At 42.6% G+C, this 24,424-nt stretch overlaps 1 protein-coding gene across 2 annotated transcripts in view; it reads left to right on the plus strand.

Moving 5' to 3' along the window:
- GRAP2 (GRB2 related adaptor protein 2) overlaps positions 1-24,424 on the plus strand; it is a 67,570-nt gene that overhangs the window by 5,140 nt on the left and 38,006 nt on the right. The window contains exon 1 of one of the 2 annotated variants that reach the window (XM_005207394.5): positions 930-20,986. The exons of the other annotated variant lie outside the window; for it this stretch is intronic. The gene's annotated coding sequence lies outside the window, so the exon portion shown is untranslated. Of the gene's footprint in view, positions 1-929; positions 20,987-24,424 lie in introns of those variants that run through there. 2 annotated transcript variants of the gene reach the window in all.

Genomic DNA, 24,424 nt, shown 5'->3' on the forward strand with positions numbered 1-24,424 from the left:
TACGCATTTCCAACACAAGCATTGCTAAATTGGTCCTGCCTTTTTATGTTTTTTAATGAAAAGCAGGCTAATTGATCAACTGGTCATGAATAATACTTTTTCATTTGTTTTTCTCCACACCTCTCAGCCTTCCAGAACCACAGGCTTAATGTGGCAGCCTACAAATGGTTTACGATTTGTGTTTATTGTCTGGTGCTTTATGGGAAAATACTGGAAACACACTGCTGGAAACTCTGTAGGAACTCAGTAAATAATAAGTAGATAGTTCTCTTGCTAAATATGATTTTAAAGAAAAATCTTTTAAAATACCTAGGACATTCTACTAAGGAAGTACACTAGTAGGAAAAAAAAAAAACCTGGTTGATTTATCATTTGAATTTTCATCTTCATTTTATAAGTTATAGACTTTTAGTAGTTTAGGGAGCAAAGCGTGAGGTCAGATTAATTCCCCTCTCCCGAACAGATTTGTATTCTAAAAATGTGGATTATTGAATTGTAAAGCTAGCAAGGAGATCCCAACTACACATTAAATCTAAGAAAATTGTCATATTTTAATACATTATATCAACCTTTTACATTGATCATAAACATGTTGATATCCACAGCACAGAGGTTCTTACTGGTGGTGGTGAGGCTAAAGGAGCAGGGGAGTTTCAGAGACACATTTAGGAAGCTGATGAAAGCTATAGAAGCACCAGGGGTGGAAAAAAATATGCCTAGCATCATTCACACACACCTTTACACAGAATATTCAGTGGCTCATGGACACTCCCTGTCTCCCCCTCCACCACCGCCAACAGTGTCCATCCATATATCTTCAGAAGGAAAAACATGCTTTATATGGAATTCTTTTTTTTTAACCTTACCTTTTTTTTTTTTTTTTTTACCTGAGCCTTATAAAGTTTTAAAAAGCATTTTCACACATTATCTCGTTTGATCTGCCTATGATCTGTGAGGCAGGCAGACCACATATTTTGCCTCTCATGTTGCAGAGTGGGAAGGGCAAAGCTCGCAAGTTTAAGTGAGTTGCTCAAGGTAATTTTGCTAATGTCTACCAAGACATAGTACCAAGGCTGTGAAATTGTAGCCAGGGTTCCTTCTCCCACACTGGTCTGGGCACAGCATCAAGAAACTCTTGACGCAGGTTCTGGAAATCTGAATTCTGGCTTTATTGGAAATTACCTGCGTGACCTTGAACGTGACACTATAACCTCTCTGGGCCTCAGTTTCCTTCTCTGTTGAGTGAGAGGTTAGACCACATGTTCTCTGAAGCCCCTTCCGTTCTCTGTTGCAAACTATCTCATCCTCCTGCAGTCTGAGAGCAGAGAAAAATGACCTTTTCAGTGACAGATGGCAAGAACATTCACCCTTCCCTGTAGGTCATAAGAGCTGGCGTCCGGTTCAGATGGGTTCCTTTCTAATGTCCAAATCCTGTTAGAAACTAGCAGCATGGATCCTGCTTTTGTGGGCTACTTGTGTGTCGTGCCGCTGGTTGCCTCCTTTTCCTGCAGGGCTGGCAGTCTCGCAACAATTTTGCTCCAACCCTGTGCTCTGCATCAGACAGACGTACCACGGTATTTTATGATCCCTCTTGGGTAGTTCAGGATATGATATGGAAATAAAGAATGCTGATGGACTTATTTGGGGCTGATAGAACTTATCCTTCTAAAAAGGTTATTTCTCTTGAAGGACGCACATCTTCCACCTGATTTTTCATCACTAACAGTTATTTCCTTTAACGTCTCTGAAATGTGCTTGGAAATTGGAGTTGAGAGAGAGCTAGCAGCACTGAACACAGATGCCCTGAGATGAGAAAGGATGTAACCAAACCCTTTCTTTTGGGAGATGGTTGAAGAATCTTTGAGTCAGTATAATTAGGACAAATTTGTGTGTTAGCCTTTGTTTCAGATTTCTAAAAAGTGTCCACAGTGCATGGATATACAAAACCCATGACACAGCCCCAGTTTTATTTTGGACTTCTCCAGGAAGATAAAACAAGCAGAAAATTCTCATGCTTTGGATGTCAGTAAACCAGGCTTTTGTAATATCAGTTGTCAAACGGTGGTAACTCAGAATCAAAGTTCTTCTACGCATCACAGGAACCACCCTGCTCTTGGTCTTCTGAAGCATCTGAGCCAAGAGCTATTAGCACAGACAGACTGGCTACCCCAGCAGCCAAAAAGGTGTCAGTCTCTATTTGTGATTAACAGCCAATGATAAAAAATCGGGGGCCCTGTCCTTTTGCTCACTGCATTTTCTACCTGAACGTCAGGCTGGAAAGTGGAATTGTATTAGCTTCTTGCCGAGAAGTGTATAATTTGCTCTGTCCCATGTCAGGTCATTGGACTGTGGGAGGTAATACTGTCCAGTGACGCGAATGGCAGAGCATGAACTTGGCTTCTGTGTTCTGCATTCTATTCTCAGCTTCGTGGGTGACTCAGAGTGCCCCATCCATGCCTCTGTTCTTTAAGCCACTACACAGGAGACTTGAGAAGAGCTGTGCATCGTTACCCCCAAAGATGTTTTTATCTTTGGTATAATATAAATGTGCAACCTCTCTTTTTTAAAAATGCATACCAGGGTGCTTTCTCATTTAAACTCATTTGTGGAATTTCTCTGTCTGAGATCAATGTTGTTAGATAGACAACTCATTCATTTTATAAACCAGAAGCTGTGTGATGTTGTGACTTGACACCGGTATACATGTACTTGTGTGCCCGGTTGTGTCTGACTCTTTGCTACCCTTGGTACCCTGCAAATATCCAAGTAAACAAAGAAGGAGACGTGTGAAATCGAAGAATCTCCCAGCTGGAGAGTAATTCCTAAGACCTGACACAAGGAAGATGGGGCTCTTAAATAGTGGCATCAACACAGAACTTTTTTTTTTTTGGCTGCACCTGGATTTTTTATCTCCACTGTGGAGTATGGGATCTCTAGTTGTGATATGTGGGATCTAGTTCTGTGACCAGGGATTGAACCCAGGCCCCCTGCACTGGGAGCATGGAGTCTTAGCCACTGGACCATCAGGGAAGTCCCCTGGACACACAGCTTTTATTTTGAAATGCAAGATGTAGGGAAAAGTAAGATTTACTATACTAGCCAACTTTGTCAGCTCATATTATTTCATAAAGCAAAGGGTCAATTACGTGTTGTTATCATCAAGAGAACATACTGTAATGCTTTGTCATGTAGGCACTATAAAAAAATATCACCTTGTCTGGTTACTTTAATTCATCTTTTGGCTGCCGTCAGCAGATATCCCCTCAGTCCCTAATTCAAGGACCCAGATGTACTGAGAACATTTAGAGTAATCAAAACAAAAAGAAAATGGGGCCCTTTCCTCTAAAGAGCTAACAAGCTATTAGGGGATCTAGGACGAGTGAAAGCAAATGCTTCCGCAGTGCCACCTCCTGAGGAAGAGGACTCAGGTGGGGCTTTGGAGGGAGGTCTTCCTGAAGGAGGTGGTTCTGGGGGCAGAGGAAGATGGCTTGGCAAAGGGACATAAGCTCTTCGCACTCAAGGACATTGTAGGAGGAACGGAGTCTTCTTTGATGAAGACCTGTTTACCGTGCAAAAGACAAAGAGTCAAGAAGGCTCTTGGGATCCAGAAAGAAATTAAACTTCTGCTGCTGGAAACTCTACCTCAGACTCTTCTCAGATAACCTGTTCTTTTTTACTTCTCGTCATGTCCCCTTAACATCTTCTTTTTCAAGCATAAATATCCTTTGTTCTTTCAGCTATTCCTCTTGTGATGTGGTTTTACATGCTCTCATCATTTTAAGTGTTTACCTCTGATGGACTATGATGTGAGGCATCTCTTAAATCATGGTGCTCAGAATGGGACAGGGCTCTCCAGGAGTGGTCTGACCAGTGCAGAATACCATGGAATAGTAACCTCCCTTGATCTATACCCTATACTTCTATTAATATGGCCCAAGATTTGCATTAGTCTTTTTGGCACTCAGTTAGTATGCTGACTCATTCTGAAACTGTGGTCAACACATACCCATGAGTTCCCATGCTCTACTATGAAGCCAGTTCGTCCTTATTCTGTACTTACATTATTGTTTTTTTTTTTTTTTTTAAGAAAAGAAAGAAAACCCTAGGCACAGAATTTTAAATGTAGAGATATTTAACTCTATTACACTTGATCCAAATGATAACAACCCATCAATATATTGATATTTCAGAGCTAGAGTGTTAGTTCTCCTTCCCCAAGGTGAATACTTATCTGCTGGCATAAGGGCAGAGCTAGTCTCAACACTGGCCTGAAGAGATCTCATAAGGGTCAGGACCTTATTATCTACATGTTTAGACAAACTAGTGAGCCTAAATCTTTCTAACTGTAAACTAGGAACAAATGTGAATGGGCCTTTCCTTACTGAGGATCTGCAGCAGTGAGTCAGATGTCTGCAAAGCTCCAAGTCAGAGTTACTCAGAGGCAGAGGAAATTTTTGTATCAGGCTTTCGGCAGCTTTCAGGAGATTTGATTACCCTGATCGCTATACATTACAGTAAATAGCACTCATTTTTTGCAACTGGTTTATAGCCATAACTGAGTTATCTGATTCGAGGTTGCATTAACTTCATGTGGTGTCAGTATAATTTCAGCACGGAATAATTTGTCATTTGAGGCAGGTTCACGAATCTGTTTCTTTGCAAGGCCCCATTTAAAATGATCCTCCTTTCTCCATCCCCTTCCCTAGGCCTCCGCACCCCTAGCCTCTTCCTCCCTAAAACAAGGACTATGAAAACCTTGAAGTTCAGATTTGCATCAGGGTTTTGGAAACCTTTCCAAGTTCTGCCAAACTAATATAGCAGCTCACCAGTTTTTGCAGGTAGCTTGTATAATATTTATAATTTCAAGCGAATAGAAATGTCACATTTCAAAACGCATCTCTGAGAGCTGTTTTATTCTTTACAGAAAAATGCAAGAAACAGTCACATTTTTCTAGACTGTTCTTCTAATACAAATTTTAATCTTGCTCTCATGACCTTGTAACTATTACGATTCAAATAGCCCCTCCCCTACCTCTCACGAGTGATTTTGTTCTAGGGCCTTGCTGCTCAATGGAAGGTCTGGGAACCCGTGATATTGATACCACCTGGGAACCTGTTAGGACTGAGTATCAGATCCTGCCTGAAACTTGCCAAATCAGGATATGAACGTTTTAAAAAGTCCTTTTGTGATTCTCCTGCACAATAAGATCTCAGGAACACTGACCTAGAGTGAAGGGATTTCATCTCACTTTACCCCTTATGTTGTTAAACAAACCTTAACAAAATTCTATTTGGTGTTTATTACTAGTTTTGTGTTGTTAGTAGTCGCTTAGTCATATCTGATTCTTTTGTGACCCCGTGGACTTTAGCCCACCAGATTCCTCTGTCCATGGGATTTCCCAGGTAAGAATACTAGAGTAGGTTGCCATTTGCTCCTCCAGGGGATCTTCCTGACCCAGGGATTGAACCCCAGTCTCCTGCATTGGCAGGCAGGTTCTTTACCACTGAACCACCTGGGAAACTCTTTTTAACTAGCTTAGAGCAGAGTTCGGAGAAGGCAATGGCAACCCACTCCAGTACTCATGCCTGAAAAATCCCATGGATGGAGGAGCCTGGTAGGCTGCAGTCCGTTGGACACAACTGAGCGACTTCACTTTCACTTTTCACTTTCATGCATTGGAGAAGGAAATGGCAGCCCACTCCAGTGTTCTTGCCTGGAGAATCCCAGGGACGGGGGAGCCTGGTGGGCTGCCATCTATGGGGTCGCATAGAGTCGGACACGACTGAAGTGACTTAGCAACGGCAACAGCAGCAGAGCAGAGTTGTTAAATGTTTACCAGATTTAAACATTCCGACTTTTCCTCAAAGTATCTATAACTGACTTTAAAATGCTCTTGCCTTTCTGGGTTCTTGTAGAGCAAGAATTCTCAAAAGGGGGTAATTTTCATTCTTCTTTTGTTTTTGCCATGCCATGTGGCATACGGGATCTCAGTTCCCCAACCAGGGATTGAACTCATTTTTCCCTGCAGTGGAAGCACAGAGTTTGAACCACCTGACCGCCAGGGAAGTCCTTACGAAGGGCAATTTTGAAACACCCTCCCCATCACAGACATTTGGCAATGCCTGGAGACATTTTTGTTTGTCACAATTTGGGGGTGGAGGAGAGGGGCTGCCTCTGGCATCTGGTGACTAGAAGCTAGCAATACTAGTTTTGGACCCTATAATGCACAGAATACCCCCCACCATAAAGACGGAACCAACCGTACATGTCAATAGCAACGAGATTGGGAAGGCCCATAGCAGAGGTATGTGGTTTGTAGAGAGGGACTCATGTGTGCAACGGTTCACAGCAGGATGCAGGAAAATGAAGCCATGTGGCGTGTCATCACCTGATAGGAGAAGAGCAAGGGGACTGGTAGTGGCCTGAGTTATGACGCTGGGAGCCTGGGGGTGGGGGGGCCGGCGAGCAGAGAATCCAGCCACAGATGAGAGGAGAGATCTCAGAGAGCTTGTCGCCAATGCTCTGTGCACAGACTGCCTAGATAGCAGGGTTGCGGTTCAGAGACTGGACATCAAGTCTGAGCTGGGGGTGGGGGGTGGTATTGCTGAAACAAAGCTTCAGTCCTAGACTGGATACGTTATGTGATCCCAAAATCACATTAGACCTGGAAAGCAAGAAAGGATTTCGGTGTTATCATAGGAAGACTTGGGTGGATTTCTGGTAAATCCAGTAAGAGATAGACTTAGGTGCAAGGCAGAACCCCACTTGTTAGAACTGGACACCTCAGAGCCAGCCTAGCAGCAGGGGATGACCTGATGACAGTTAGCTGAGCTCTTAGCTAGAGTGAGCTTTTTAAATCCCTTCCAACCAAGAAGAGCCTTAGGGCTGAGAGTACAGTGTGGCTGACTTGCAGGAAGAGGTCAAGGGCTTCCAGCTATGGAGTAAGGTGGACAAGAAGCAAGTCGGCTCCTGGCATTGGCTGCTGAAAATTCATAGGATAAGAACTGGCTAGAACTTGAGAGATCCTCTGAGTCATTTCCCTACTGCACAGCACCTAACTCATTTCAGAAAGGTGGCCTACTCTTCAACTGTAACATTTGCAAAGAAAGATTGCTTTAAAAATTTTTTTTATTTGGCTGTGATGGGTCTTAGTTGTGGCACTCAGGATCTTCGTGGCATCATGCGAGATCTTTCGTTTTGGCCACGGACTCCCTAGTTGTGGCACATGAGCTCAATACTTACAGCAGGTGGGCTTAGTTGCTCTGCGGCACGTGGGATCTTAGGTCCCTGACCAGGGACTGAACCCATGTCCCTGCATTGCAAGCTGGATTCTTAACTACTGGACCACCAGGGAAGTCCCCCTAAGAAACATTTATTAAGGACCTGTGTTGATGCCTTATAAACCATCTAAGTCAAAACTGCTTCTGCATTCCTAATCTTGTACCTCCTTACCAGACGTAAGTTGACTTTCTTTCATCCTACCCTTCATATGCTGTGCTTTCTAACATTCGGCAATGGTAAACAAGACCAACTTACCTTTGCAGCTGCCAAAACCAGCCTTCCCTTCTCCAAGCTCTTTAGCTCAATTTACCTCAATTTCATTAGCGTGTCACCCTGAGAGTCTCTACCCAACCTCTTAATCCCTTTGTTATTCTCTGGACCCTCTCCAAGTGCTGCCTGTTTGTGATAGACACCACCAAAATGTATTTATTAAATATACACTGTATGTGTAGACTGCCCTTTTGACAGTGGAGGCAAAGGAGACAGAATAGAAAAGGATATACATGGTTTTGTTGGTTTTTATCTGTCTCTTTTCTCTCCAAGGAGGTGTCCGTCTTTGCCGAGTTCATAGTCTAGCCTTAGAACAACAGTCCTTAGGCCAAGTTCCATTGTAAAACTTTAGTTGTCCTGCAAATGCTTTCACTGTGACCTTCACCTAAGGACAATAGAGTGCACTATCATATAAAATAGGTCTGATGTGACTTTAACTGTAAATAAAGCTGGGATAAATGCATTTGTTCAGTTCCAGGGAAGGCATTATACTGCCACGTGGATTTTCTTTCAAATCAGCTGCAAAACAAAGTTCCTTTCCACATAAAGGGATTTATTCAACTGAATGCACTTGCCTTGTTGCAACTGGATTAATTTCATTTCACATCATGTCTCTAAGTAGAAAAGTAAACTGATTTGCAGCAAGCTAAATGGATATGTTGATACATCCTACGTCAGTAAGATTTATTCCAGCTAGATTACAATCACAGTCCATTGGTTGCTTTAGCTTCTATTAAGTAGTTGCAAAAGTGCACCATTTCAGTGTGTGCACTGAAAAACAGTTTATCAAAGTCACGATATATGGGAATGTTATAGAATGAGAGAACATGCAGATGTGTAAAGTGAGAAAAATGTTATAAAAAATTTGTCACTCTATATCCATGTTCAATATTTTTATCCATGTTTTTATATATTATTAAATATCCATGTTCTAAAAGCCACCATCTTAGATTTTTGAGTTGTGTTTCTCATGGCACCATTCGATATACATGCAAGCCAACACTTGGTGAACAGGGGTGAACGAGTATTGGCCATGGGCTGGCTGGGTGTTCACCGCAGCGCCAGGGACCACCGCCCACCCAGTACCAGAGCCCCACCCCCTCACTCCATCCTGTACTTCCTGTTGCACTCCTGCCTCTTCTGTGTCTCTCTCCATTTCCGAAACTGCTATCTTACCATCCTCCTGGGATTCTCAATCTCTGTCTGTTTTAGGACCCTCCTTTCATCTCTCCCAAATTGCTGACTTTATCTTGGCTTGTGCTTCTAGCACAATAAAGCTCCCAGTGGAAATCTGTCTGATTTCTATAGCTAGTAGCTTCTATAACCAGTAGTTATTTTCAAAAGGAAATAGCTTCTGGAGATGAGTCTGTGGTGTCACAGGGCTGTTATATGGATCAAATGTAATAATGTGTATTAAAAAAGCCACTTGTAAACTGTAACATGCTCTCTGAAAGTAAATTATTACTGGATTATATGACTTTAGGGTTTCAAAAGCAGCTGGATGATATATAAAAGTTCAGTAAGACTTGGTAACCCAGTTGGAAAAGAAAATTAGAGAATTGGGGGCATTGAACCCTTCCATCAGTAAGCTAGAAGTCTTTAACATTTTTTACAGTCAAAGCACACCCATCCCATTGAGAACACACACTCTGGTCCAAGGACTGTGTCTGTTCACCATTCTGGAACTAGGCCTTCACTCTTACCTGAGTATCCCCATCCCCCATAGTCACCTTTCGAAATGCCAGCCAACCTTCAAAGGTGAGACCCAAACCCGCTCTCTCTCCCCAGTTCTTCCCCAGACAGAATTCATCTCTTTGTCCCCAGCACTCCAGTTCAGTTCAGTTGCTCAGTCGTGTCTGACTCTTTGCAACCCCATGAATCACAGCACACCAGGCCTCCCTGTCCATCACCAACTCCCGGAGTTCACTCAGTTTCACATCCATCGAGTCAGTGATGCCATCCGGCCATCTCATCCTCTGTCGTCCCCTTCTTCTCCTGCCCCCAATCCCTCCCAGCATCAGAGTCTTTTTCAATGAGTCAACTCTTCACATGAGGTGGCCAAAGTACTGGAGTTTCAGCTTTAGCATCATTCCTTGCAAAGAAATCCCAGGGCTGATCTCCTTCAGAATGGACTGGTTGGATCTCCTTGCAGTCCAAGGGACTCTCAAGAGTCTTCTCCAACACCACAGTTCAAAAGCATCAATTCTTCGGTGCTCAGCTTTCTTCACAGTCCAACTCTCACATCCATACACTTATGTCAGCCTTAAATTATGTATGTGGGTGTCCATCTCCCTGTGACTTGCTGAAGAACACAGCCATCCTAGCATTTGTCAGGCCCACCCCTCCCCAACAGCTCACAGTAAAGTGGCTAGAGGATAAAGCAGAGAATTCCACGGGCCAAAAATGTCCTACAAAAAAGCTTTATCCCTGGAGGCTGGTCCCAGATACAAAAATGTCCTCACTTGAGCAACTAACTGTAGGACCCTCCGCAATGAAACAAAGTCTATTAAATAGACATAAAAAAAACCCTGTGAGTGGAGGGTACATGGAGGTTTCTTACTCTTTTTCATACTTTTCATTTGCATAGTTCATGTTTTTAAATGAATATAAAAGACCCCATCCTATTTAAAAGTTACTGAATTGAATAACTTATTTTCATTCTAACTTGATTTTCAGCCACAATGTTTTCCTGTAGTTTAAATGAGAAAAGCCATCCTTCGCATCCCAGCTTAGCTATGTTTTATCTACTGAATACTGTACCCATTCAGATCAATAGCCCATGGACTGTATTCTACACAATTCCACCTTGCATTGCACCCGTAATTGAAAGGAACTCGGTGTGCAAAGTGTGGGGCTCTTGGAGAATGAAAAGTACTACCCTTTAGCACATTTTAAAAAATCCTTGGGCTGTTCTATTATTTTAACACTTTACCTTTGGCAGAGCAGAAAGTCTTTTTTAGGAATCATCTCTAAAATGATTAACCATGTTACTATTGCCAAGTACACATTAGGTGCTCAATAAATATTTTTAAAATAAATGAAAATACTGTGCCCTTCAAAACAAAAGATAACTCCAGTCATTTCAAACAGACAGCAATGGATATGGTTTCCAGCTGTTGCTCTTTTGTATTCATTAGAAATCATAGAAAAATGGAAATTTGGGGGAAAGATCAAACCTTTTATGAAACTGCATTGATGAGCGCAGATTGTAATTTTGTTTATAGTGATTTAATGTACAGTTGCTTGAGGGGTTTATTGTTATCACGGATTAAAGCTGTGTTGTTACTATAATAGAAGATTGGCCCAGAGCCCTCATCTGATGCCAGCTCTTCAGCATTGCCTCTGTTCTTTCATCAGCAGCCCAGTGCACTGCCCTCCCCCCAGCTTTCTGAGCTACAGCCCTGGCACAGACCCCTCACTTAAAACTCCAGCCAATTTCCCTAACTACACACTTTCTCCCTTCACCTGCCAGATGCTTCTTGTTCTGAGACTGCACCTTGAAGTCGGAGGCTTTCAATGAGTTAAAAAGGGAAATATAGAATTACCTAGCTTATCAGTATTTTAAGTATTCTTGTAGACTTAAATGAGAGTTCTTGTACAAAACCACTTGAACTATTTCTTAAGATATGCTAATTTTTTTTCTCTCTTTGATTGAACTGTTGACCTTCTGGGTATGTGACTGGTTATTACCTCAAGTATGTTTGGAACTTTCTTGCCCTAACCATTCTACAAGGTAATTAGCGTGAAGACATTATTGTAGGAGCATGTCACCTTGGGCTGGGATCTCACTAATAGAGCAGAACTGTGCCTACTCTGTGCTCCAAAAAATCTCTAAGAAAAATCCACAGCATTGAGGGAAAGGTTAAAATTGCTCATTTCGTGGGCTCTCTCTTACCCATATATTTAATTTGTAGAAGGATCCAAACATAGGGAGGATTGTGGTTCTTCTGTTTGAAAAATGAAAGCAACTCTGTTTTCTCAGAACTCCGCTTATGCAACGTGGCTGCTCTCACAGCACTGGGTCAACCAAAACCAAAATAAGACATTTCAGAGCTCTTGCTTCCCCACCACCTCCCTCCAACAAAGAAATACATAGCATTTGAGGATATAATCCCATGCAATGACAGATGTTACAGAGAATGACTGTCCTCTGGGAGGTAATTAACATATATGAGGAAACTGAGGCCCAGGGAGGTGCAATAACTCACAGGTAATCCACATTCCTTCTTGAGCTCTCCTGTCTCTTCCACTGTAGAAGGAGCTCTTTGCTTTCTGAATTGAAAATCATTTCATGTTGCCTGCTCAGTTATTTCAGTAAATGCTCCTAAGTTTGGGACCCATCCCAACTGTTATAAAACCTTATATGAGTAATAATGAGGCTCTTCAATCCTAGGATCCCCAAGGTGATCATTTCTAGTTCATCGCAGGGCACTTTGGATGCCCAAGTCAGACCCTAAGTGATGGGACAAGCCTGCCTGATTCTACCATCTGCTTCATTTATAAGTCTATAATGTGTCAATATGCAGTGATGTGTCACATAAACAATAATTTCTCATTATTATAATAACATTTTTCTTTACTAGCAACAATATTTCTGACCTGAATCTATTCTTGTCGTGGCTGTGTGTGCAAGCCAAGCCTTGTTTGCCTCTGCAATGTATTAATAATGTATTAATTATCTTCCCAGTGCTGCCCCAACAAGGAACAGAGAGGATTTATCTAAATCATGAAACATGAAATGAAGCTAACACTGTGTTAATTATATTTTAGGGTAGTCTCAGCGTTAGGTAGGGTAGCAAAATTTTGGCCTAATTTTTGACAGAAGATGGAAAGCACTACTCAATTAACAAGGCATTTGTTTAGTACCTACTGTGCACAAATTTTAAGAGACTAAGAGGGAGGGAATTGGCCAATTTAGTTTTATAGTCTTAGTTAAAAGCAATAAAGGGTAAGGTAATATAAGAATTTTGGTTTAGTGTCAATTAGCTTAAGTATTAATATATTAGACTGCACCATTCAAAACTGACAATGTCTGACAGTTTTTTTTTTTACCAAAAGAAGTGGCAGTTTCATATGATTCAGCCTAACATTAAGGGACTCTTGTCATACTGTATCAGCTTCTAAAACATTATAGTGCTCATTCTATTTTTTAAATGAAATGATTCAAGTTGAAGCTGTCATTATTAGAAAATCAGTAGAAAGTAAATATAGGTCAGGGATTTGACTCCCGTTTCTCATATTCATTTATTTTTTAGACTCAAAAGTAACATATATTTTGTAGTTTTAAAGTGATTTGGGGAGGATTGTTTCTTTGTTTTTACTGCCTTAGGGAATTCTGTTGATTGGGTTGAGTCATGGACGCTGCTACTTGTTCTTCAAGTGATATTCCTCAGCTCAGTTCTTCAGGCCATTTCCTTTATGATCTTCATGCAAAACTACCTATCTCCCTGCTTCTCTGCAGACATGTTTGATTGCAGAACTCTCTGCTTATATATGTATATATATTTCTTTATGAGAGATAAAAATCTTAATATCCAATTTTGCCAATCTGTCCCTGAATAACAGATTACTCATCAGTCAGAACAGGTTACTGCATATGTATTTCACTAACAAATATTTACCAAAAATCTATTTTGTGCAAGCAGTGGAGTGACTCTCTGTCAAATATAAAGTTGTATGAACAAAGTGCATGCATTAATATACATATAAACTTCAGTTCAGTTCAGTTCAGTCGCTCAGTCATGTCCAGCTCTTTGTGACCCCATGAATCACAGCACTCCAGGCCTCCCTGTCCATCACCAACTCCCGGGGTTCACCCCAAACTCATGTCCATCGAGTCGGTGATGCCATCCAACCATCTCATCCTCTGTCGTCCCCTTCTCCTCCTGCCCCCAATCTCTTCCAGCATCAGGGTATTTTCCAATGAGTCAACTCTTCGCATGAGGTGGCCAAAGTATTGACATTTCAGCTTCAGCATTAGTCCTTCCAATGAACACCCAGGGCTGATCTCCTTTAGAATGGACTGGTTGGATCTCCTTGCAGTCCAAGGGACTCTCAAGAGTCTTCTCCAACACCACAGTTCAAAAGCATCAATTCTTTGGCGCTCAGCTTTCTTCACAGTCCAATTCTCACATCCATACATGACCACTGGAAAAACCATAGCCTTGACTAGACGGACCTTTGTTGGCAAAGTAATGTCTCTGCTTTTTAATATGCCATCTAGGTTGGTCATAACTTTCCTTCCAAGGAATAAGCGTCTTTTAATTTCATGGCTGCAGTCACCATCTGCAGTGATTTTGGTGCAAACTAAATACCAGGAACCACTCTTAGCCTTTGACTTTTTAGTCTGTTTAACCCTACCCAAGATAGGTACATGGTTATATCCTTTTTAAAGATGAGGAAACTAAGGCCAGAAGAGGTTAAGTGTGCTTCTATCACGCAAACCTTTGACCAACCATTGTTCTGGTTATTGTGGAAACCCGAGATTAGGAAGCAAGTGCTTTTCCCAGACCATGAAATTACAGTGGGACAAATTAGCAGTGACTTCTGATGCCCTAAAATGGTAAATAGCAACACAGACCGACCTGTGCACAATGACACAAAACACTCATGCCTGTCACCCTGGGTTTCCTCCCAGCTCAGAACACCCCTCGAGGCCCCGGGGCACATGGGGACGCATGCCACACGCGCTGACCAGAGCTTTCTTGCAGAGTCACATCTTACCCCAAATCTTATCACAACGCTGCCGACTGTCGGGCTCTATCAAGAAAATGTGCACTCATCTTCCCGTTATGCCCAACGTGTGAACACTGATAACACATCTAAATTCGAAGAAAATCAACAGAAGTCATCTCAGTCAACCTGAAAAATCTAGTGACTCATTCACACCCTTTTCACAGGGCTTCTGCGGGCACTGGCTTCTCCTGAGCCAGCCTCCAGGCTCCTGCAGCCCCAGAGTAGCTCAGGGCTGGAGAGCTCGGCAGGTCAGATGAGTGCTGACTCTCTCCTGCACAGACGGCAGGGTTGCTCAACCAGCGGCCCCTGCTCTGTGCTGCCGGTAACCCCATCGCTTCTGTCCCCCAGGCCTGCTGAACAAGGTTGCCTTGGGAAAAAGTAGCAGGAGGAAGATGCTGGCTTTTCAGCCCCAAGAATAAATTCCATCACTCTGAAAGTAAAACCATGATATCTAAATTTGATTCGACTTATGTCAGGTCTGATAAATACGTGCACACATGTAGATCCTTAAACCATGTACGTCGACTCCCCAGAACAAAACCACTTTCTCATCAGGAAGACAAGGTCTGGTAGACCAGTTCACCAGAATGAAGAACAGAAAAATTTTATTTTTTTTGTTATTGGATTTATTTTTTGGATATTCTAATTTACACATATACATACACACACACACACACACACACACACACACACACACATTGGTGTAATCCAGCCCACAGGACAGTTAATTGCCTTGGCAAGGATGGACAATTACGATTTTGTTTAAATTTAAACTGGTCCCATTAACTTAGTGAGCTTGGCTTTAGGCATCCATCCTCAGATGGATTTCAGCCTCAAGCCGGCAGTAAGCAGAGTAGGTGGGCTTCCCTGGTGGCTCAGATGGTAAGGAATCTGCTTGCAGTGTGGGAGACCTGGACTCAATCCCTGGGTTGGGAAAATCCCCTGGAGGAGGGTATGGCAACCCACTCCAGTATTCTTGCCTGGAGAATCCCCATGGACAGAGGAGACTGGTGGGCTGCAATCCATGGGGTTGCAAAGAGTCAGACACGACCGAGTGACTAAGCACAGCACAGCACACTAGTGGTAAAGAACCCACCTGCCAATGCAGGAGACAAAAGAGACTTGGGTTCGATCCCTGGGTTGGGAAGATCCCCTGGAGGAGGGCATGGCAACCCATTCTGGTATTCTTGCTTGGAGAATCCCCATGGACAAAAGAGCCTACAGTTGGTCTATGGTCTGCAGTTCACGGGGCCATAAAGAGTTGGACACAAGTGAGCGACTGAGCACACACACGTCTTCCAGCTGTGCAACCCAGGGTAGTTACTTATCCACCCCATGCCTCTACTTTCTCACCTGTAAAATGGGAATAATGTAACTAAACTAACTCACCTGGGTTTGTTAAAAAGGTTAGATGAAATTATAAATGGTGAAGCATTGAGAACAATGCAAGCTCTCAAGACAAGGGAGTTTTTTGTAACAGTAACTTGAAATGGGTTCACACATCCCAATAGGAAACTCTTGAATTCTCTTTTATTTTTAAGTTTAATCTTTTTTTATTTTTTGGCCACACCACGCAGCTTGCAGGATCTTAGTTCCCCGACCAGGGTTCAAACCCAGGCCTCCGGCAGTGGAAGTGTGAATTCCGAACGACTGGACTGCCGGGGAATTCCCATAACTTTCATCTTTGTAGCACTTAAATTTCTTATTTCTTCTTTTTTTATGTATGTGCAGAATGAAGGTGTTTAGTCATCCTTGGAATACAATCTTTCCTTTCATTAAAAACCATTATTAAGTGTCTTCAAGCTCCTTTTCTGCAGTAAATGATCCAGATTACTTAATTGTTCTGTTTTACATGCGTTAATCATTTATTTGAACTTCTCAACAATCTCTGAATTTAGTACATGCAGAAATATTGTCTAGAATAATTTGGCTTTGGAACCCCTTATCAGCTTCAGTCCATTAGCTCAAGTGTTTAAAATTAGTGTTAATATGCTCAAAGTGAAGTTCTTTACCATATTTGTCAGTTGCTTTTATTATGTCATATTGCAATAGTCATGAAATTCTCAAATGCATAGTTTAGGAGAAGCCAAACCAGACAAGATGATAAGCCATCCATTCATTCATCAAATATTAATATTTGTTGAGGGGCTACTATGTGCCAGGTACTGTGCTATTCTCTAAGATTACAAATAAAACACACCCTGCTTAGAGGAGCTTATAGTTTGGAAGAGAAGACACAGAAGTAAACAAAGCATGGCCAAGATCTTTCATCTGATGCTGTACTTGAAGTCAGAAGGTGCCAGGATAACCTCGGAGCAAAAGGGAGGAAGAACTCAGCACTGCCCTGGTGGCTCGGATGGTAAAAAATTTGTCTGCAACACAGGAGACACAGGTTCGACCTCTGGGTTGGGAAGATCCCCTGAAGTAGGAAATGGCAACCCACTCCAGTATTCTTGCCTGGAAAATCCCATGGACAGAGGAGTCTGTGGGCAACAGTCCATGGGGTCACAAAGAGTCAGACAATTAGCACTTTGGTAGATCTAGCAAGGCTGCACAGAGAAGGTGACTTTTGAGCCTTTTTTTTTTTTTAGTATTCAGTTCAGTTCAGTTGCTCGTCTGTGTCCGACTCTTAGCGACCCCATGGACTGCAGTACCCCAGGCTTCCCCATCCATGCACTGTGTTTTCAGTTTTTATGAAAAAGCTGTAGCAATCCATACATAGGGATCTCAGTGAGACAGCCTAACTTCTTGAGGTTTCAGGTTTGTTTGTCATAAAATGGTACCCCCTTCATCCTAAGCTCATGGCCAGTTTTAGTTATCCATGTTATCATTGATGAATTCCATTCTTTAATCATCTTGCTCAGTTCAGTTCAGGCACTCAGTCATGTCCGACTCTCTGCAACCCCATGGACTGCAGCACCCCAGGCTTCCCTGACTATCACCAACTCCCTGAGTTTGCTCAAACTCATGTCCGTCAATTCATGTCCGTCAAGTCAGTGATGCCATCCAACCATCTCATCCTCTGTCATCCCCATACTCCAATTAAAAAATAAATTAAAAATAAATAAAGACCCAGTAGAGAGGGGTGCCAGTTTTGGGGAATAGGAGGAGAAGAGAGAGAGGCGCTCGGAAGGACGTAGAGGTTTCCAGGGTGGACCACTATGCGGGCCACAGGGCCATACTGTGCCCAAACGGAGCAAACGCAAGTGGCACAAATCCTTCTAGAAATGCTCCTCGAAGACTTGTTAAAGGTCAGCAGGGAATGTCAATGTCATATGCAAAGAGTAATATACGTATATTCCCTACTAGTTATTCTTTTCAAAAGACCCCTTAATATATGTTACTTACATGAGCTAAGATAATACTGATGTGGGAGTCTTAATGTTTAATTTTCTGGAAATTGATTTTCTAGGTACAATAAGATATTAGCATTGTTTCAGTTATCTGTGCCTGATAACTACTAAGATATCTACTTATTCATTTACTTGGTTATTATCAGTCTCTCCACCCCCCTCCTCACTAGAGGACAAGCCCCAAAGATCAAAGACTTTGCCTCTTCTGTCCACATCCGCATCCCCAGCACCTAAAACAGTGTTTGGCTAATGGTAGGTGCTCGGTAAATATTTATTTGTTGAGTAAATGAATGCATTTCCATGTGGGCAAAAAAGAAATCATCATATCCTTTACTAATGAGGAAAGAAAAGAAAAAAACCCTGGACTTACAGCAATTTTTCATGAACAGATCCAATTTTGCAAAAATGGAACTGACGTTTAAAAGATATTTTTCTTCCTGAAGCTCTGCTTCTGGGAAAATCACAGCTGCCAGCTTAGATGGTGGTTTTAACTGCCCAGTTTCAAATTCTGCACAGTTAAAAAACTGCCCAGCTACAAATTGGCAGAGCTCAGCTTCCTTAAATGCTGTTGGATCAGTAAGGAAACGGTGATTTTCCTTATTGATTTCATGCCAGTTCGTTTTTTGTGAAAATTCCCATGTGCTGTTCAATGGAACATGTACAAGAAAACCTGAACAGTGGGGGCCAGAAATTAAATAGGTCCCTCATGTTCCTCTCTGATCAGGTGATGTCAAAACCTTTCTACTTTCAGGATGAAGCGTTCAATTGTTTTCCCCTTTAAATTTAGCAGAGAGCTTATTGCCCCTGGTGGACTACACATATGCTCCTTCTGATCTGTGAAATAACTCATTCCTGGATGAACTTTAAGCTCCCAAATAGCGCATGTAAAATACTGTTTATGAAACGTGGGAGAAATGTTTCACGTTCTCATTACTCCAGCACAGTTGCACCAAACCATTCTCTCCAAGGTTCCATTTTTCCCGAGAAGAAGGAAAAACAGGGACTTCCCTGGCGGTTCAGTGGCTGGGACTAGGTGCTTCCATTGCAGGGGGTCCCAGTTTCAATCCCTAGTCAGGGAACCAGATCCCACATGCTACAGCTAAGACCTGGCACAGTTTATTAAATAAATAAATATTTTTTAAAAAACTTCAACATCACTATGATAACAGTAATAGTAAGCACACTTCTGATGGATTTTATTCAATAGTCTCATAGAGGCTGCAATGTAGAAAACCTATCATCAGCAAAAAAACTTTCCATGAACTGGATACTATGCCAGGTCCACACCCTGCAAGGAGGAATGAGGCATGGTTCCTATCCCCTGGGGCTCACAAGTTAGCCAAGGGCAAGAAGACCAGAACCACAGGGCAAATTGAATAGTTACTAATGAACTACATGGTCAGTGAGCGCTCCACGGGATTCAGGAAAGGACAGGGGTCATCAGACAGCGTTCCCAGAGGAGACGGACTTGAATTTGAGTTGGACCTTTAGTGGGGAGGCTGCACTGAGATAGAGAAGAGTGCTAGGAACACTCCTGGATGCCTTTGCTAGGAGTTCCAGCTGGCAGAGGTGCAGGTTGTAGCAGCTAAGGTAGGGGGCAAGATCAGGGGTGGTCTTGAATGCCACTCTAAGATCCGGGGGCTTGATTCTCGAAGTAAAGTGGAATCCTTGAGAATTTTTGAGCAGAAAGGATGTGAGCTAAGCAATGCTTCACAGAAATTAAATCAAACAGAGATCTGTGCTATAAATTTAACTGGGGGTCTTCAGAATTGCGATAATGAGACTGTGACCCAGGCTGAAGACAGTAGGGCATCTCCATCACGCAGCACTTCTTAATGATTCTACGAAACTGCACTCTAGCTGACTCCATACTGAAAGATGGTGAGTGATTCTGTGATCCTGAATGCTGCTCGGAAGAGGTCTCATTCCTTTCGTGCCCCACGGTGTGTGAATGGACCAGAGCCAGGTTTGGTCTATCGGCAAACCTCAGAAAATCTAGGTAACTTAGAGAATAAAAGCTGGGAGGGTTCTTAGAGCCCTCAGAGTCCACCCCCTTGGTGTACCCATCCAGAGGCCAGCCCTTGGTCAGGTTCACCCAGCTCGTCAATGTCAGGCTAAGGGCATGACCAGAACTCCTGACTGCACTCCAGCAAAGCTTCTGCAGCTGGTCCAAATTCTTTTTTGAGGTGTGCGTATACACATTCTGACAGAATCCAGAAAAATCGGGGCCCTAACTGAGACAGTGGAAGCTACTTTCCTTGACTCCCCCCAGTATCCTCCCCCCAGATCCAGTCCCTGCCTGAGCCCCCTCTTCATTCCTGCCAACCCCCTGCCTCCATGATTTCCTGCAGCATCCTCTGGCTTCTGGTTCTCTACTCACATCCTGTTGTTTCTTGTGTCTTGCCACGGATTGTGCTGTCTTCTTTGTCCAGAACCCTTACCACCTTCAGGAGACACCCCCACAAACACCCAGCCTCAGCTCCTCCCATAGGTGGGCTAAGTTCTCTCTCCCTGGAGCTCTGTGCTGCCCTATACAAGACTCTATCTCTGTGTCTCTTAGATGTCTTATAATTGCCTGTTCCTGTGCCTGCCTCCCGCCCTTCAACTGTGAGCTCCCTGAGGGCAGGGACTTCGTATGCATCACCAAACACCCAGCTTCTAGCTCAGTGCCTGGCACCCAAGAAGCATTCAAGTGTCTGATGAATGAATGAATAGCATTTGCCTTAGTGCATTCATGTAACAAATATTTATTGAGCAGTTACTTATGATCAGTACTGTGGTATTCACACTTACGTGTCAGTATATACCAACACACTCAAGCTCCAAATTATGCACTGGTAAGTTATACACGTGGCATGTTCACAGGCACACGCAGCAGAGACCGTGTACGTATCTACAAACACCAGAGCTGGCAAATGCAGTAAAGTGCGTGCCAGATGTCTCTGAAATTTGCAAAGAACCAAGAACCAAAAATGACAGTTAGCTCCATAAGCCCTCTAAAAGAAAAGAGAAAAAGTGTAAAAGAACAAAAGAGCAGAAGGAAGTGGCTATGGGGTTTTTTTTCTGTGCACTTGAGCCGGGGGTGGGGAAGATTTATAAAAGCATTCTATGCTGGGCAGGTTCATAAAAGCCTGAGTTCCTCAAGGGCTGGTTTTAGGAGCTGTTAGGAAAATTCACTACCATGCATGAGTCGGGGGATTGCTTTTTATTCCACTGGAAACTGTTAATGAGGACGCCATTAGCGGCCCCTTCTCAATTTGCCTGATAGAGACAGCGGGTTCACCTGAGCAATTCTGGAACCTGATCACTGCCAATTAGGGGAGCATTGTCTGGCTGACATAATCAAGTGAGTATAAATATATTTATCATGATTGGAGTGGGAAAGGGAGAGCAGAAAGATTGAGGCAGAAGCTGCTGCCCCTTGCCTGGCCCCAACCTGGATCTAACTCAGCGTGTCTGTCACCCAGCGCTCAGTAGAAGCCATCACCGGAATGCACAGTTGAGAATTCAGGACTAAAATTGTTTTCCCTAGAAGGGGCCCTGTCTCTCCTTATTTTTCCTCCTCACTTCTTCCCGTTTCTTTTTTTTTTTTTTTTCATGATCGCTTCCATGAACGCTGCAGAGAGACAGGAAACCAGATGCCCCGTTGATCACATTTACATGCTGCCCCCGTGGCCATGCTGGCCCTACTTAGCTTATCTGCAGTTCAAAGTGATCTGGGGGAAGGTGGCAGTGATGAGACTCCTACCCTCTCTGCCTGCCTGGGTGTGCCTGTCGGCCTGGCATTGTTTTTATTTCATTGTCTATTTGTGGGACTTTGGTGGTAATATCTACGATATGTCTCAGAGCCGGTCTTGAAAGACCTTGATAAAAACAGTTCCCCTGCAGTGGACTAGATATGGGAGGAATGTCTCATGTTTCAACAGCTAGAAGGTGAGGTGAGTTGAAGTTGTATCTGGTGGTTATTCTTGTTGCCTGCCTGGAAAGCAGGGTCTATTTAAGCATTTGCACGGATTTCAAAATGCAGACTGCATCTCTTCATCCCCAAACCAATGGCTGGGGTTCGATACGAATGGTCGAGTGGCACAGTTGGTGGGAAATCAATGACAAAACTGACCTCTTGGCTGAATTTGATCTTGGGTCGATGCAGAGCCAATCCATCAAAAGAGGGACTTGTTTCTTCTTCCCTCCCTTGCCTATTTGATAACAACATTAATAGAGCTGAGTTGATTTCAGTTATTTCCTCTGTTCTTATCACGTGTGTGCTGCTCTGTCTTGGCCCTTGAAGGCTGAAGACCCTTCCCAGTGGCTATAACAGATGACAAAACCCTGTGTCCTGCTCCCACAGCTGCAAATTGCTCTCAGCCTGTCTTCTTGGATTTGACAAAAACTATTTTATTACTGGTAGCACACATATAATACTCGGTGATATAAGGGAAGGTGTAGATACACAGAATAAATAAGGAGCCGGTGTAGGAAAAATGTCATTTTACAGAGATCACTCAGCCTTAAGGCATCTGACCACCCTTATTCAGCCTGTTCCTGCTAAATTTTTCCTTCTTCAGCCGCCCAGGAATTGTCAAGGCTAACCTCTTTCCAGCCAGCTATCAGAAATATGTATTTCTTTTGCTTTTCAGATCTTAATGGATGAAATATTTCTTTTTTTTTCTGTCTTCTACCTCTTGCCAGACATATTGGGGTTTTTTTTGAGAAAGTGAACTCATTTATCACCGAGGAAGAAAGAAAGTCATTCCATATTTACCCGTTAACAAATTATCACTTGCAGTGAAAATACAGCAGAACTCTCTTACTCTGTAAATAAATGTGTTACTTGCCTTGACCAACCCTCGGTCGATGGATAGCCACTGTTCTCTTCAAGTCGGCTTAATTTTCTCTCTTTGGTTTTTGTTTTCTTGAAGCAAAGAGATTCTTGGTTCTTTCTTTGATCCTGCTTTTGAGGAATGCGCCTGTTTCCTTTGAGTCTGTTTGTTTTGTGAACTGGTTCGATTAACCCCTTAGCGTTTATCGAGGAATGTATTGTTTGGGTGCTGTGGGTTCCTCTGAAATCCTCCCTGTTTGAACATTGAATGGAGTCACTTATCTGAATGCTGACTCCTTCCTAATCCATCGGTTTTCCTCTGTGTTGATGAGGGCATGAAATAGCCACATACCTAGAGATAGTATAATGTCGTCAACTGAGCTTAAGTGCTGTAGTCAGCGAGACCCAGATTATAAAACAGTACAGCCTTGGGCACATGGCTTCCCTCTTCTGAACCATGCATTTCTTGTCAGAGATGCTGCTGAATCTCTCTCTATATATCTATACCTATCTCTAATACAGCAGTCTATTCCTTGCTGTTCTCCATACAAACGAGAAGAGCCTGGTTTAACCAAATAATCCTGGAGCAAATTACAAATGGCTGTAAGAAGGTATTTTTGAGCATTTTAGTGGCATTTACTGCAGTGTCTTTGTAGGTCAATTAGTTACAGGGATAAACCTCTTTAACACACACCAAGCTCTTGACCAGGTTGGACATTACATCTTACATCACTTTTTCCTTTTTAGTCAGTTTACTTTTTGCTAGGAAGTGGTAAAAGGGAAGCTAGAGGTCCAGTTAGTAGTATCATACCAAAATCGGTTTCTTGGTTTTAATACTATAGTTTCGTGATATCTTTATCAGGGGAAGCAGGATAAAGAGTAATAGGGGAACTCTCTGTACTCTGCAACTTCCTGTGGGTCCATAATGATTTCAAAATAAAAAGTTTAATGAGAGAGAAAGAAAATGGGGTGGTAATTAGGAGTAATAAAGGCTCATCTTGGTTTTGGTCCCCAGCTAGGCAAATATTTATATTTTGTTTGCCTTTTCCTCCCCTTTTCACATACACATTTTGTGAGCAGTCAAACATAAGAGCCAGGGTTCATTTCTCTACAGAAGGGAAGAAAGAATTAGAATGAGCTAGGAGGACCCCTGCCATCATCCCCCCACCCTTTACCTGCACAGACTTACCCTCTGCATCCGTGCTCATCTTGTCCTTCATTCCTGTTCAAGGGGAGAGACCTCACCTGCTGCTACTGATAAACTCCTTCATCTGTACAAGGCATCCATGCCTTCCCGCTGTTTCCAAAGGCTCATCCATCTACATAATCTCCCCCTGTGATTCCTTCTTACCTGGGGTTTTAACAACCATCTAAAGAGAATAACTCCCAAATGTATATGTCCACTCAGACCTTTTTGCTGAGATCCACACCAACAGACAAAAGAAGACAGAGACTAGGAATCTCTACCTAGATGTTTCTACCTAGATGTTTTGAATTTCAAACTCCTTCCAAAGGATCATTTCTTCCTATATTCTCTTACCTCCAAAAATGTCATCTCCATCTACCATATTGCCCACAGAAGAAAGATGAAAGCCATTCTATTACCACACTACCCAATATTGCAGCCGCCAGACACGTGTGCTGTTAAGTACCTCATGTATGGCTGGTCCAAACCGAGATGTGCACTCAGGGTAAATTATGCACCAGACTTAGCTCAGAGAAAGAAGACGAAATATTTTTATATCTTAGACTGATTTCATGTTGAAGTGATAGTATTTTGGATATATAAGATTAAATAGAATAAATTAAAATTTGTCCTTTTCTTTTTTAATGTGCTACTAGAATATTTTCAATTACATGTGTGGCTTGCATTTGTGATCTGTATTCTATTCCTATAGGACGGTCCAGCTCTAGACTCTTCTTTACCTTTTAGTCACTCCTAATTGGTCAAAAAGTCCCGGTGAC

The sequence above is a fragment of the Bos taurus genome, chromosome 5 (assembly GCF_002263795.3).
Source record: "Bos taurus isolate L1 Dominette 01449 registration number 42190680 breed Hereford chromosome 5, ARS-UCD2.0, whole genome shotgun sequence".
In the NCBI taxonomy this organism is placed as follows: domain Eukaryota; kingdom Metazoa; phylum Chordata; class Mammalia; order Artiodactyla; family Bovidae; genus Bos; species Bos taurus.